General features: G+C 43.2%; 1 protein-coding gene across 2 annotated transcripts in view; it reads left to right on the top strand.

Annotated features, from left to right (window-relative positions):
* The first annotated feature begins 3334 nt into the window (after positions 1 to 3334).
* Positions 3335 to 14319, top strand: part of PTPN4 (protein tyrosine phosphatase non-receptor type 4) — a 213236-nt gene continuing 202251 nt past the window's right edge. For both annotated transcript variants that reach the window (XR_016442124.1, XM_090046053.1), the window contains exon 1: positions 3335 to 3669. The gene's annotated coding sequence lies outside the window, so the exon portion shown is untranslated. The remainder of the gene's footprint in view (positions 3670 to 14319) is intronic.

The following is a 14319-nucleotide window of genomic DNA, read 5'->3' as shown; positions in this document are numbered from 1 at the left end:
ACACACTTTGGCTTGTACGTTCTCACTTTTTGCTGCACAGATATTTACATGTATAAAACCAATCCTAAACTTTGGGACCTCAGTAGACCACTGATTTCCTACGCTGATGTTAGGTCCCCACCCCACAAAATTAGCAATTATTAAGCCAAATTCTGTCCCCACCTATTCTCTTCTTTGAAGTCAGGTGAACTGAATTTGCCTTACTGGCTTTGAAACAGGGCTGATCAGGGCTGTACCCTTTCTGCTTTTCCCTTTGTTCTCATTTTGATTCACAGAGCCTCTGGCTCTTGTAAAGCTGACAGATGAGACAAACTCCCATGCACTCCATTTATCTCCTTTTTAAGCCTCTTGTTATACATGGTTTTGCCTTGATCTGCTCTATCTTGGAATTTTCTGAATTAACACGTTAACACTCTGTATCTACAGCTTCTGCTATGTTTCTTGGGGCTTGGTAAAGAGATCATCAAGCTGGAAAACAAGCTTATTTTATTTTTATATCCCAATAAAAAGGATCTCTCACCATTTCCTTTGGTAGCGTTGTTTTTTTTTTTTTACAGGCTAGCATGATTAGCACCTCCACATGTTGTAACCAAACTAAGTTGAAATATCTTGTCTTTTCATGTAGATGCTACAACAGAGTAGTTTTGCTTTGGATTAATGAAAAAAAAATATTTTATAGAAGTTAAAGTTATTTTATTTATAACTTAAAAGTTGTATATAATTACAGCAACATCAGTGTTGCTATAATTAAACAACTCTCTGTTTAAAATAATAGCTATTATTATCATTTGTTAAATATTGAAAGCACGCTTGGCACAAATGAGACAAAAAAGTAAAGACTGATATGTAAATAAAAAAAACCCAGGCTTTGAAGCTTACATATAACTGGACAATACAATACAAAAATATCCATCATTATCTCTGACGATAAAGAAATGCAATGTGATCTGAGAAGGACAGTTTCTAGGAGCCAAGCAGAAGCTACAGCTGAGGATCTCTATTTGCTGAGAGAGGATAAATATTGCTTTGGGGGGAAAAGGGCAGAATTCAGACAGAGTGAGTCTGTTAAGAAAACTAAGGCAAAGCTCAAGAAGCTAGGAACTGGAACAACATGCACTCTGTTGTGTCCTGCTTTGGAGAAAGGTTATTATTGAGCTGCTGTTTTCCTGGGACTCTGTATTTTTTGTACTGCACATGCTAATCCGCAGCATTTATACTATCAGTACTATTTATATTGTACCAAGTTCATTCCAAGAGTAAATCTTTTGATCTGAAACTTTGTGACTTCACCTTAATTGCTTGCACTTTTTAATTAATGAAGTTAAAGGCACAGCATTTTTTATTTTGATTTTATTAACAGAAAGTCCTTTGATCCATTATGGAACATATGCTCTGAAATCTGTGCTATCCAGGGCTCTAGAGGTGCCCTTGGGGACTGCCCTTTATATAACCCCCTACTCAGCTGACCTTTCCCTTATCCAAACGTCAATCTTCAAACCCCACAAACAGCTTGCCCTCGCTCCTGGTAGAGTAGACTGCTGAAAAATCCTTTACATTCTAAAATCCATTCAAGAAAATGAGAACCTATCTATCATTCGTGAGGTGACTCGGGAAACAAAGGCTGAGAGGGGATGTGATTGCTTTCTATAAATGTATTGGTGCAAAGAGGGCGAATGCCAAGGATGGAGAGGAGCTATTTAAACTAGACAGTGCTGGCACAAACACAAATGGGTATTAGGAGGATGTTTCTAAACATATTCTGGACCACTTTTCCAGCAGTACCGGAACAAAAAAAAACAAACACAAACCGACCTCAGAAAAAACCCCCAACCTAACTAGTTCTAAGAAGCAGCTTCATACACTTGTGAATATAACTGTATGATTTAGGATGTCTCTCAGTCCTGTATCCTACATCCCTATTCCTTGGTAAAGATGATAGTTAGGGAAGGGTTACCTTGTAATGGGATGAGGTTGAAGCAATGAACGCTGAGAGATAATGGGAAGGAGCTATGCTTTGATGGAGACTTTTTAAAGTGAACCCCTCATGCACTTTTTAATGGTTTGAAACCGCTGAGATGTGTGCGTTGTCAGTAACTGCAGGAAACCTCTGATTATGTGCCGTGTCCTCTTGCTGGCTTGTGCTGCAGTTGTCTGTTCCATTTTGTCTTCATTTGGGGCTGGATGGATCTTGCACACTTGAGCACGCATGCTTAATTGAACACATACAAGTCATTCCATTGAACAGTGTAGGGCTCCTCACATACTTAAAATGAAATATGTATGTAGGTGTTTGCACGACTGAGTTCCTCAGTCTTTTCAGGCCAGAGACAGGTCTGTGTGTTTGCGCAGCCCACAGCCTAATGCGGTTTCAATCTTGTTTGGGACCTTTGGGCACTACTGGAATGTAAATAATGAATCACAATGACTAATAGAGTCAATTAGGACATCCCCAAACCCAATTACTCTCCTAGCCACACAGTCCTAATGCTGTGACATGGTTAATTAGCATATATTCTTGACACAGGCTTTATTAATCATGAGTTACAAAGCCCTGGGTCCTGAAGTCCTGCAATTATGTGGCAGCCTTTGCTTTACTTCTTAAAGTAAGCATCTGGTTACAAAGTGGACCAGTCCAGGACACCCTCTGGAGCCAGGAAAGAGAGAGAGGAAATGAGAGCACCATGATCTCTGCAAGTGTGAAATTCCTGGGTGAATCGCACAATAAATTCAGCTGGGCAGCGCCTGGCAAGTAATCATCACACAATGAAGAGGACTGTCTAGCTCTGAAAAGAGCAACCAGCTCTATAGTGCTTGGAAATGTGTCAGGTCTCCTGGTTGTAGTCATATTGGTCTGCAATCATGGCTGGTGGCGGAGGTGATATCCTTTATTAGACCAACCAGTTTTTTTTTGCAAAAATAAAAATAATAAAAAAACCCCCTTTCATTGCCCAAAAGCTTGCAATTATTATTATTTTTCCACATATCTGGTTGGTCCAATACAAGATCAACCCTCCAGCACCAACCCCGATTACTTTGAAAACGTGGGGCTGGTTTCCAGCTTCCCCTGGAGCTGCGGCACAGCCCCAGGCCAACCCAGCCGCCAGCAGATGTCGCCCTCCCCTCCCCTTCCCCTCGGCTCCATTGAACACAACTGAAGCGCAGGGAGGGCGGTGCTTGTATCCCGATGGACCAGTCCCTTAGACGCACTGGTGATTGGCGGCAAGGTGCGCTAATCATCTTGTAGTATCCTCTCCAACGGGGCAACCCCCCCCATCCCAGGGCCGGCTCTCGCGAGATCACCGCCGCCTCAGTGGGTGACTGCGCAGCCGCCATGTTGGTTGCTAAGGCGCCGCCGCTGCCCACCGGGAGGAGGGAGCGGGCGAGCCTCTGAGGGGCGGAGGCTCCGCCGTCCTCGCCGCGCTCCCGCACACGCGCACGCACACGCACAGCGCCGACCCGCGGACTGTCTCCGCCTCCTCCTCCCGCCTCTGCCGGGGTCTCCGCGCCCGCCCCCCGCCCGCAGGACGATGTGGTGCTGCGCGGCAGCGGGGCGGCTGCGGCTCCGGCTCCGGCTCGGCCGGGGGCTGTGGGGCAACTGAGCGCGGCGGGGGGGCCCGGCCCGGCCCGCCTGGCCTCGCTCCTCCGCACGGACGTGGCTCTTATATGAAGGTAGGGGGGGCCTGAGGTAATGAGGGAGGGGGGGTGAGGTAATTTGGGGCATGAGGTGATTGGGAGGGAATTAGGTAACTGGGGGGGGGCCATCGTCTTTTTGCTGCCCCCCCCCCCATTTTAATTTTTTTAGGCACCCCGTGGGAAAGTTTGCGAGATCCCCAGGACATGGGCTGGAGGCGGGGGTTACATCTCTGTTGCCCCCCCCCCCCCCGTGCTGCCTGGGGAAGGCCGTTTATGCTGATTTTTTTTTCCTTTAAAATGCCTCGTGCCTCGTCCCCCCCCTTCCATAACACGCCATGGGGGGATGGGGGCAAACTGGCCAGACCTGCCCCCCCCCTTGTACCTTGAAGGCTAGGGGCTGCTTCAAACCGGGAGTCTGATGAAGGGAATGGGGAGGTGCAGGGGGTTGGATGGATTTCGAAAATTCAGCAGGAGGTGTTTTTTGTTTGTTTGTTTTTTACAAGGTTTTGGCGGGTGGGAGTCAGGTGTGAATGGGGGGGAGGGGGTCAAGAGAGGCTTTGGTGAAGCAGGGAGTCGCTGGTGCGTGCGGATGCAGCCAGGCATTCTCCAGCTCCGCACATCTTTGCTGCCTGCCTGCCTGGCAGGACGAGGTGGATACGTTGGGGTTCGGTTTTATCAAACCGCTTTCTTGTCAGATTGGTTTTTTGCCCCCCTCCCTGCATAAGGCGCACATGTTGTACGTGCAACTTTAAAGCATAAAATGTGACAAGCTGCCCTAACACCCCTTCGTTGCCTTAAGATGAAACGGATCTTGTGGGGGCATATTTTCTATAAGGCATTGCTTGCTTCATTGACCTGGAAACTTACTTTATTTCCATTTCATGGTTGTTGTTTTTTTTGATGACAGACGCCAGTTTTTTATCCTTCTACTGATAGATCTGTCAGTCCTGGGGGTGTGCGCACATATGTGTATGTGGGGGGGTGCGCATGCTCTCTCAGTCTGTAAGTCGCAACTGTTTCTATGTAACACAACTGTGAGTGCATATAAAGATGAGGTTTTGAAGGTGGGTTTTCAGTGTTTGGCTTGAGAGCCTTAAGAAAGGTATAACCAAGTAGGATACCATTTTTAGAATGGATTTAGTTCTTAATGCTGAACTTTCTTTAGGCTCTTCAGATGTCTAGTGGGCAGGATTTTTTAGGAGCTTCTTCCTCATTGTTTGATGTGTAATTGGTCTACTTTATGCTGTGGCAAGTGCTGAAACATACCTTGGTATTGGTATTTTTCTTACCACTCAGTCTCTATGTCCCTAGATTCTGGCTTATAATTTAAGATCATTATTTTAGGTTCTGAAATAAACTGTTTCCTACATCAATAAAATAGTTTTACAAAGATATATTCTGTCATGCTTTTGTTGGTTTACAATTGTGTTACCCTTTTAATTTCTAATGTAGACAACATAAAAACAGTATTGATTGAACACTCTTGCTAAAAATACTTTCGGGATCGGGTGTACTTAGAATGTTACCATGGAAAGTTAATCTGACAGCCTTTCTGTAACTAGTATGTATAGCTTATTATTGTTAGCAGTGGTATTTATACAACAAATAAACCAAACAAGCATCCTAGCATGTTAAAAGTAATGCTAATTACTATTTTCAGTGAAGGAGCTCTCTAATGTGGGACAGGCACTTCATTTATTAATTGTTAACATGTCACTTGGGTTAACATGCCTTGTTGGATATATTGTAAACATACACCCTGAGAACTACATTTTGGCTTTGCTGCAATGACCCCTGTGTGGGCAAAGGGATCCACCTACACAGGAGTCACTGCAGGAGTTATGTTTTAATGTTCATTACAGAAGTACTAGGCCTTTATTCATCATGAGCACTTGCTGCTCATGAATATTTGTGGTATACCTTTGTACCTGTTAAAATTTCATCAACTTCCATTCCACTGTGCGGGTGTGTAGGATTGGAGTCAAAAATAAAAGCACAAGTTGTGTTAATAGTATAGTGCAGGGCTACCCAGCTGGCCACTGCTGCTTCCATTGCTTGGGGGTAGAGGGTGGAATAGTGAAGAAGATGGCTTGTGCTGGTGGTGGAGGGGGTGAGAGGATTGCTTCCATGGTGGTGGGGAGGAGGAGGGAGGGACCTTATGCTGATTGCATGACAATGTGGGGGGGAGGTCACACTATTTGTGCGGCAGGGGGATTTCATGTGATGGGGGTCTTGAGGATCCTGTGTGGCCCTTGTGGCATGCAGCTCATATGGTGTGTGGCCTGGGGCGCTCAACTGATGTGACAGGCAGCCCTTGGTCACTGATCTTGGATGGACCTGATGTAGTGCGTTGTTTGTTTACTTTGTGAAAAAATTGTGTTTTCACCACTGATTTTAAAAAAAAAAGTCTATTGTAGCACTGCCCAATGATGTATCAGTCAATGTGGGGAGATATCTTGCTAGGGTTGTGAAGAGTGTTTGTGGATTATCTTGAAAGTGTTTTATTGAGTCACTTCTAGCTGGCAATCTCTTGGGTTCATTTATATACTTCCATTTAAAAAATAAATTGTGTTTTTTATCAGCATATTATACAAGAGTGAGTAAACACCACAGGCTTTTGTGAATGTCCATATTTAAATAATGGACGTTCACAAAATGAAAATCAGCTGTACTTATTATGCTTTGAAGTTGTTCATGTTCCACCAATTGGGCAGGTGGTTAGAAGGCTTATTTGCTTGACTAAGTCCTTTGATGTGAACATAGCAGGTGGGAAGTAAAGGTAAGATGACTTGCTTATGGCAATTTATACCCATAGGTGTCACAGGTCAAGATAAGAGTTTAAATAGCTTGTTATAGCAAGAACGGTGAACATGTGAAATGAATGTTTAGACTTCCCTGTTTGAATTAAAACTTTATTAAAATAATGTTTTCTTTTGTCAGAGTATTGTTTAATATTGATGAGTAATTTGAGGTGTTGCTTTGCCCATATATTTAGTCAATTCTGCTGAATGCTGTTGGCTAGCTTTTCTGGTATATTGTATTCCCCCCATCCTTGGCCCTGGGTCTGACTCTTGTGAGATCACATGAGTCCCATGCCTTTCACACGCTGTGTCTGTGCCATCTCACTTCCATCCCTGCCAATTATAAAAGTGGTCAAACAAGAGAATCTTTTATCAGAAGCATGTGACTGTGCTTTGTTTATAAACGGCTTTGGTGCTATCACTACTCAGAAAAGGATGGGAGGCTGCACAGTTCTCATGAATTTTTCCTGTGCTCCAGTCTATGCTGCTGTGAAAATGGTATGTGCAGCAAGAAAAAGAAGCGGGGGTGGGGGGAATGGACGGATGGGATGGGACAGAAGAGGTGAGAAGGTGAATGGAGAAGAGAAAAGAGGAAAGGATGACCAACATGGAAGTACAGGGGTGTCGGACTCACTCTGGTGTGGACCAGGGCAGTGGGGATCTGGCAGCTGCAGGGCAAGCAAGCTGCATCTGCACAGTCCTTTCTTGCCTTCTGCTGCTGACAACCATGTCCATTGGGGCACCAAACTCTCTAGCAGGTCACACACTCCTTAGCCAGCACCCCCCAAGGTTCACTACCCAGCTGACTGGATGAAAGAGCTCCACAGGCCATATCTGGCTTGTGGGCTGTAAGTTTGACACCCCTGTTGTAGTGCATCTGGTTCTTTCATCCTTGGGTCAGCTGTGTGCAAAATCAGCGTTCCTTCAGTTGTGGGAGCTAGTGTCTGTTTCCCTCTTGCCTTCCACCTGATCAAAATGAAAAGAATAGCAGAGCAATACTTTTAACTTAGCTTTTTGAAAGTTTGTAGTCCCTAAAATTGTGATGTTCTTAGTATGCTGAAAGCCTGGTTAGTTGTTCTCAGCATTTTTGGACTTGAGGCACCCCTCCATAACTTGTGACCTGAGTGGCACCCATATTCAAAAACTAATTTATAAATTACGGTGCTTACCTTCTTGCAGTGGGGGTAGGGAATCAGCCAGGCAGGGACAAGCATGAGCCTGTGTCTGCTTGCTTGCTTAGCTTATTGCTTATCTCCTCACACCTTGAGGCACTCTTCAAAGGATTTGGCAGCACCCCAGGGTAATCCAGCACCCTGGTTGAGAGTGACTGTCCAAGATGTATCATTCTACAGTAACACAATATGATCTACTAAAGATACTTTACAGCGTGCCATGGAGAATTCTGAGCTTAGTCTTTTTCTCTCTTTTCTTTTAAAGAGTTTAAAGTTCAAACAAAATATTTCTGTGTTACCTGTTACTTGTGAAGTTTTCAGCCCTTCTCAACATTTACAATTTTTTTGTTTTGGATTATTTTTGCCAGCCATATTTAACCTAATGACAGAGTAGTTGCTAGTATATGATCATTAGAACTAGCTTTACAGATATAGCTGAATAAAAGGGCCACTTTTTCATAACTTATATTGCAGACCCTAAATACTGCTCTTATGACTTTTGTAGGACACCTTAAAGTATTTAAAAAAAAAAGAAAAAAAAGAAGGTATAATTAAACTCCTCAGGTATATAAAGGAAGCTATATTAAGCAAGTGTTTATATTTCACATGAAACTTATATTAGACCTTCACCTCTCTTGTCTTCCTCCTTCATGAAAGACCTCATGAGGGCATACTTGGTCTCTGGTTAAGGACATTTTTAAAATTGCGCTGTAGTAACTCCATTGACCAATTTTAAAACTAACATTTGTGAGAAATACTGTTGTTCTGACCTGTAGATGGTTTCTGTAATATATGACTTGAAAGATGGTAGGAAGGTTTGCAAGTCAAAAATGGATAGAATCCATTTTAAATAAACAAATAGCCGTTTAATATGAATAATTGTGATATGTAACAAAGGATGTTTTCAGGATGATTTTCCCTGACTGTGGAATGTACGCTGTAGTAAGCTGCCATTTGTGAGTTGAGGCATTCCCTAACATACTAGTTCTCAAACTTTCTAGATCAGGGGTCGGCAACCCCTGGCGCGCATGCTGAGCATGGCACGTGAGGCCATTTTGCTTGGCGCACCACGGCCAGCCCCAGCTCCGGGTAGCTGCTGCCAGCGATGGAGCCCAGGCTGCTCCCAGCAGGGTTTCCAATGTCCCAGCTGCCTGCTGGGAGCAGCCCAGGGTCCTGGCTGGCAGCAGCTCCCCAGAGCCGGGGCTAGCTGCAGCTGGGAGGCTCCAAACAGCTGTGCCGGGCTCTAGCACCAGCTCTGGATGGGTTCGTGCAGGTGCGCCATGGAGCAGACAGTGAGTGGGGTTGGGGCCTGAGGCAGTGCAGCCCATGTCTCTCCCCTGCTCCCAGCCTGCTGCTCATCACCTCCCTACTGGGAGCGGGGGAGAGATGGGGGCTGGGCTGCCTCAGGCCCCACCTCCACCGCCTGCTCCAAGGTGCGCCAGCACGGAGCTGGTGCTGGAGTCTGGCACAGCTGTTTGGAGCCTCCTCGCTGCAGCTGGCCCCGACTCTGGGGAGCTGCTGGGACACTGCAAGCCCTGCAGGAAGCAGCTTGGGCTCCAGCAGTTACCCAAAGCTGGGGTAGCTGCTGGCAGCCACAGAGCCTGGGCTGGGGGGCAGGGGCTTTGGGTGGAGGGAAGGGGCACAAGCAGGGCATCCTGCCGTGTACCCCTTTCCCTCATTTTGTTTTTCTGCTATGCCAGCACTTTGGCACCTTCTGAGGTAAGCATTATGATGTTTTTTGGTGCAGTGGCCAAAAAACATTGCCTACCCCTGTTCTAGACTGAAGGTACCTCTCTGTAATGTTGCCATCACCCTGATCAATAACTACTATTGTACTTTCTTAGCTTACCTCAGAGTTTCTCAGAGCACTCCCATGACCGGCAAATGAGTGCCCCTTGAGCCTTGTGTACTACAGAGCCTGACTGGGAAATAACTTCAGAGGCCTGTAGAAACACAGTGAACACAAATAAATCTCCAGACTGCTGCACTGCCACCATATAGAACTGTCTCATGCACCTGTTTTTAGGAGGTGCATGCAGGGCCAGACTGGGAAGGGCTGCAGCAGGGTAAACCTGATGCAGTCAGGAGGGCCTGCTCCAGTCACCATCACTTCCTGTTTAGGCTCCACACGAGTTGCGTTGGACAGTTTCACCTGGTTGTAGTGGCAGTGCTAATGCCAGTGCTATTGCACAGCACCCAGTTGAGAACTGCTGCCATGGGGCTTGAAAAGCAGTTGCTAGGGTACTTCCCATGGGGTGTTTGCAGTCCTTGTCTCTCTTTAGCCACTCCTTAGATTTTTTTAAGGGTAACAAGCTAATGAAGTATTGACTTAATTTTCAAGAGGAGGCTGAGGGCGGACCTGTTGGCTGCCTGCAAACTCATCAGGGGAGATCATCAGCAAATAGGAAGACCCCTATTCTCCCCAGCACCAACTGGGGTGACAAGGAACAATGGTAATAAGCTGATAGAGAATAGGTTAGGTTAGAGATCAGAAGGCAGAATTTTATAGTTAGAATGGCCAAAATCTGGAACCAACTTCCTAGGGAAGTGGTCCTTGCCCCTACCTTGGACAAATTCAAAAAGAGGTTAGATGATCACCTGTCCAGGGTCTTCTGAACCCATCATTCATTCTTGCCTGTGGCAGGGGGCCAGGCCAAATGATCTGATCAGGTCCCTCCTGACCCTAGCTACTATGATAAGTTGTAGGAGGTAAAAGATAAATGGTCAACTTCTGCATGAACACGTTGGCTGTGAAGGATGTGATGATGTACTTTGCCAGTGACTTGACCATAAGCTAAGACTCAAAATTCCAGTATTTTATTCATAGTTGTGGAGTACAGTGTGGTTGTACTGCCCGTACTTCCAACGTTCGCTCTGAAAGGCAGTGCGACTGTATAAATGAGACTTGATTGTTGTATCAGAAAGGCATACTCTATCTTCAGCTACATGCGGTGTATTATTTTGTCTGTAAAATGGAGGTAATGGTATTTGTGCCTGTGATAAATATGTTAGTAATAGTACATAGAAATATTTGTGCAGGTTAGTTGAAGATTTATGGCTACTAGACTCCCAGCCCAACTGGGATGAAAGGATATTTTACTGCTGATACCTTTGCCTTTTTTTAATGAATCTGTGAAGTTAGCTAAATACCTCTTCCCAAGGACACACAAAAGGAAGGATCCTAAGTCTTACCAAAGTTCCATGGCACTTGGAATCATGTTAATCGCGAATCAGATGTTCAGAAATGTTGGCAGTAGTGTCTAGTAAGGTGTGCTGAGCATGTGCCAGTAGCAATTTTCAGTGGCTTATAATATGTCCCAATTTCCATAAATACAGAAGAAAATTATTCCTTGATCCTAGGATTTTATTCCTTTGGTTTATATCAAATCTCAGTTCTGGTTTACTTTTATATGTTTTAATATGGTTAAAGCATTGTAGCCATTATAATTTGGCAAATGTGTGTGAAGTAAGGTTTGTTTGGTAATATCTTTAATTGGACTAACTATATAATTAAAGAAGCTTTGGGGTACAAAATGTTCTTCCTCAGGCCTGGAAAAGAAGATAATTTTTTTACCTGGTATTTAGCTTAGACTTTAAGGCATACATGTACCAAAAAAATGTTTTGATGGATTTATTAATTCATTTTGTGTGTGTGTGTGTGTGTGATCCTTGATATACAAAAGTGTCTGTTATTTAAACCTTTAGTTCAGATTTTATGTATGGTGATTCTATAAACAGTTGTTTTTAAAGTAAACTGGGGAGAATGTGAATCTTGAGTTGTTCCTCCTGTGTGAGCATCCTCTTCAGCTTAGAATTATTGGTTTATTTTCCCATTCCTGGATACCAAGAAAGACCCATTGGAGCACTAAGGGTGCCAAGGTTAAAGAAGTCACAGTCTTTCTTTCAAGAATGGCTATATGTTCCTGCTTTCATATCATAATTAGAAATATACTGTAAACATCAACCACCAAATGCTTAAGGTGAAAGGACCTCTCATGCTTTTGCTGGACCAACTGCGTGGTCCAGTAAAAGGGAAAGAACATGCAAAAATAAACAAATAGTTAAGTTCCTTTTGCAGGCATCACTGACATGCTTTGTAAAACCAGGTGTCCCACAAACCTCGAAGGTATAAGAATGAATTGACATCTCAGAAGACAAAACCTCTTGTTCCTGGAATAGATTCTCTGATGGAACTATAGATGCAGTTTTTCTGGTTCTTGCAAACATGGTGTCAAGGCAGATACTGAGACTAGATGCGCTGCAAGCTTATGGTCTTATCAGCTGCAAGAAGGCCATAACATCTTTCACTAAGAGTCAGCGTTTAGTGCACTTAGGCTTTCTGGTCCTGGCCTTAACAGCTAGGTTTGTAATGTCCTATTTGGTTTCCTGCTTGCAGCTTCCAATTCAGTTTCCCAATGCTGAATATTCAGTGAAGTTGTGAGGAATTTTAAGTTACCCTGGCAAAAGTGCTAACAACTTTTGGCCCCATGTCACTCTCTTCAACTGCATTCATTACAATTGTTTAGTTAGGCCTGAGTGAGAAAAATACCTGGATGAAAAGCCAGAAATTCAATTTGCAGCAGAGAAATGATAGGAAGAAGGAAGTCCTTTGAGGGCCGGTTAGAAGGTTGGATTTCAACTTTCCTTGAAAGTCTCCTGAAGATTCTTAGTTTAACATGCAGTCTCTGAGTTTGCGGAAGTAATTGTCTGTGAACAACAAAATAGCAGCATAGGGTACTATGCTAGACTGTTCTCTCTTCTTTTCAGTGCGTACTCAGGGTGACTTTTGCCTTCTGTTCATGCGGGACTACAGCAGTATGCTCTGTCTGGAACTCTGTGAGAGCTGTAGAGAAACTGGTTTATTAAAAATATGGTAGCCTACCTGTTGGGCAATACATGCTATTATCTGCAAATGGTATTGGTACATTGCATTATATATGGATCTTCTGTCTATTTCTGGATCTGTTTCAGAATAACTTGTGCCAGATTTTCCAGATCATCAGTGGCTTGAAACTTAAGTTGGAACTCAAAAAGTATCTCACTTTTTACACCCAGTCTAAACGGCTTAAATCAGCAGGGTTGCTGCAGCTGACTTAGCTTGAGGTGAAATGAGCTCATTGAAGGCTAGGTATGCTGTATTTTTTCTCATACAACATATGACTTTCCCCCAAAATTCAGCTTTTTCCCAAATTGGGATGCATGTATTAAGGAGGGAAGCTGATTTTTAGACGGGGAAAGAAGCACTGTATTTTGATTCCTGCTTCCAGTGCAGCAGCTGTGGTATTACTGGGCAGCTGAGGGAGTCAGTTGACTTAATAGCTTGTTGTTCTTCACGCTACAAGTGTATCATCTCTCCTATTCAATGGTCATGATGTTCCACCAATCAAGCTAACATTTTCCAGGCAAATTTGCTATCTGGTAGCTGCTCCTGGTTTCTGTTTCACAGACTTTAACTCAGCCTCTTTAGCACTTTTCACAGCCATAGCTCTACCCATGGAGGCTAGTTTTCAGGAGCTGTTGGGGTACTAGTTTGTTACACAGGAAAGGGAGGGTGAGGCTTTTGAGGATTAGGCTCAATCCCTTCTCTATGTAGCCATGCCTCAAAAAAAATATTTTTTTCTGCTTTCTGCCATTCAAAAAAAAAAGATTCATATTGTATTTGGGGGTGCGTTGTATGTGAAAAATGTGGTACTCATTGGCAGGCCAGAAGATACTATGATGATAGGCCTTTTACTTTTATGGCCACTACTTTTAGATCCTTAAATGGTGGCGAATTCTTGTATCTTTAAGGTGTTTTCCTGCAGTAAAAGAACTGATGGTGACTTCCCACAGAAGATGAGCAAAAAGAATACATCTTAGAAAGTGAAATTAATACATGGATTAAAGTCATCCAAGAGGGTTACATTAATCATGTTTTTATTAATTGTGCATACAGAACCTAAATAGGATTGGGACAGAAGTATTATGAACTTGGAAGAAAATATGAAAGTAAATCTAATACCTCTATTGGCCTTGGGTTTTATAGTATATTTGAACGATTAATATGGGAGTGGGCACAGATGGTTAGTGGCCAAAGGCTAGACTTTAATTGTTAAATCTTAGTATTGCATTAGCAACTTTTTGAATTTGATGCAGTGAATAACTTCAATACTATAAGCTTGCAGAAAGAATATAACACAATATGTATGATCCTGGAGTATGGAATGTAAACACAGAGTTTTCAAAATGCAATTGCTACATGTTTTGTAGTGTAAAAAAACAAAACAATATACAAAATCATAATAGGAGAAAAGTCAATGGTGTCTTCCTGGTAACAAATGCTGTTCTGGATTTTGAAGTCACTAAAGTTTTGGGTGAATTGCAGCATTGATCTCTATAGTTATTTATGCGCTATTCTGATTAGAGTTTTGTTGAATTCTTTGAATGGTGAATGGAAGTGGTTCTGTAAAGTAACACCAAAAAAGTTAAACTCTGGATAGAATAAATAGACAACTTCAAAATTACAAGTGAATTTTAGAAGTAAACAAAAAGATTTTTTTTTTTTTTTAAATCAAGAGCCAGAGTTTAACACTATTAGTTCTAGCAATGATAACTAAGCTTGACAAACATGTAAAGAAATAGAAGATGTATACCTTCCAAGTATACCAGTGAAAATGAAAGCTTAAACTTGTGTCTTAGCAGTTTACTTTAAAAAGGTTTTGGGTACATTTAAT

This window comes from Crocodylus siamensis, chromosome 4 (assembly GCF_052110815.1).
Source record: "Crocodylus siamensis isolate JL-2025a chromosome 4, ASM5211081v1, whole genome shotgun sequence".
Taxonomy (NCBI): domain Eukaryota; kingdom Metazoa; phylum Chordata; order Crocodylia; family Crocodylidae; genus Crocodylus; species Crocodylus siamensis.
The sequence above is the reverse complement of the archived record's forward strand: the minus strand, read 5'-3'. Positions and strand labels throughout refer to the sequence as shown.